Source organism: Benincasa hispida, chromosome 12 (genome assembly GCF_009727055.1).
Source record: "Benincasa hispida cultivar B227 chromosome 12, ASM972705v1, whole genome shotgun sequence".
In the NCBI taxonomy this organism is placed as follows: domain Eukaryota; kingdom Viridiplantae; phylum Streptophyta; class Magnoliopsida; order Cucurbitales; family Cucurbitaceae; genus Benincasa; species Benincasa hispida.
Genome location: NC_052360.1, coordinates 75,306,918 through 75,308,776, shown reverse-complemented (window position 1 = coordinate 75,308,776; position 1,859 = coordinate 75,306,918).

Sequence of the window (1,859 nt, the reverse complement as noted above, 5' to 3'; positions counted from 1 at the left end):
CCATTAGGCAGAACCAACTCTTGGAACTGAACCTAACAACCACCATTTTTTGGTCCAGAATAATTAACCTTTAACTATTCCGTGTAAGTGTAAGTCCTCAGTTTCGGTGCCGGAGTCCCGCCCTAATGAGCCCACCGTAGGGAAGAAGCAAATTAGAATAAGAGACTAAGTTACCTTATCCTCTTACAGGAGATCAAATAAAGAAACGCGCAAAAACTGCCATCCTTTAGGGGGACTGTTGGTTTAGGAAAGATTGTTTATTTATTATTATTAAGAACGGATGGAGTTGTACATGCAATCATGCGTTAGACATGGCTTATGCGTTTGCACCCATGCGTCTAAGGTCATGCGTCAGAATGAAGATGTGTTAATCTAGTATGCAATGACCATGCGTTTCTATCACAATTTTCTTATGCTCGTACCAAGTATAACGCGAATGCAAGTTTTTCGGGTAATCAGAGGTCGAACACAAGGACTTGTCACTCAATAATGCTTGTGAAGCAATGCGTTTGAGGCGATGAATAAAAATAAAAAGAAGTTTAATGGATTTACGCACTACTCTTACTCCTAACTAAACAGATTGAGCAATAGAAGACTTGCGATGAGATTAGGTAGAGACACAACAACCATTAACGCATAGTAATGTTTATTATCTTTCGCCCGAGAAATCCCAGCTCATTCTCAGACAGTTAAACACGACTATTTAACTTATAGACAAGCAATGAAACATCTCATAGACAGGCGTTGCTATAGCCTTTCACCAAGCAAAGAGGATTAACTCACTATACTCGTACAACGCACACCTTTCGGTGGGTTAATACATGCGTTCTATCTCTAGGCTACACGATTAAGCATGCGATTGCCTTTGATAAATAAACGCTGAAGATAAATTATGATAAAGATGAAGATGATGAAGAATACGACAATGAAGGAGTCGAGATTTACATTGATCACAAAATGTCTTAATATCTTAAGCTAAAATTTAATACAATACAGAGACTAGAAGAAAAAGGAAGGACTCTGCGTCAAGGCTATTGGTGGTGCCATGGATGAATGATGGAGATGTCTCTCTCGAGCTCTATCTCCGGTGAAAGCTTCGGTCGTCACTCGGTTTGGTTTGTGGAGATGAAGAATTCTCACTGAAAATCTGGTTGAAGCTCTCATCTGTGATCACAAACCTCAGCCTTGAGGCAGAAATTCAGATGTCTTGAAATAAAGGTCCAAAAGGCTATTTATAGAGTTTAAACGCCAACAACTATCATGATTGTGTTATGGCTCATTGATGCTTTTGTTGCGTTATGGGCAATGTCACATCGTCTTATCTTCTTGATACTCCCAAGGTATGCGTCCGAGCTTGATTCAGTTGAAGCATCAATGCGTTCTCCCCATCTTGATCATCCTTCTATTATGGTTGTTACTCCATGGCTGCAATTTCCAATTGATCACCGCATTCGCTTGATTACCGCAACTTTCATGCGATGGACGCATATGATCACCCAACCTCCATGCAATGGACGTATAAGATCACCGCAACTTCCATGCGATGGACGCATACGATCACCGCAACTTTCAGTGCATGCGTTTGTCTTTGCGATCGCCTGGCTTCAGCGCATGCGTTTATCTGTGATTACTTATTTCAAATGCATGCGTTTGATTCCGAAAATAGCTACAAAAATAGATACTTTGGCATGGAGTAACGCATAATATTGGGGTCAGTGAGGATTAGGTGCTATTTGACGCAAAACTCAATTTTTCAGAAATTCTAAGTATTATCACCTCATTTTCTACTTATTAGCCCTCATGATTCTAAATAAAAGGCTTATAATAACTGGCATTTCTGCCAGTATTCACCCCTCTAC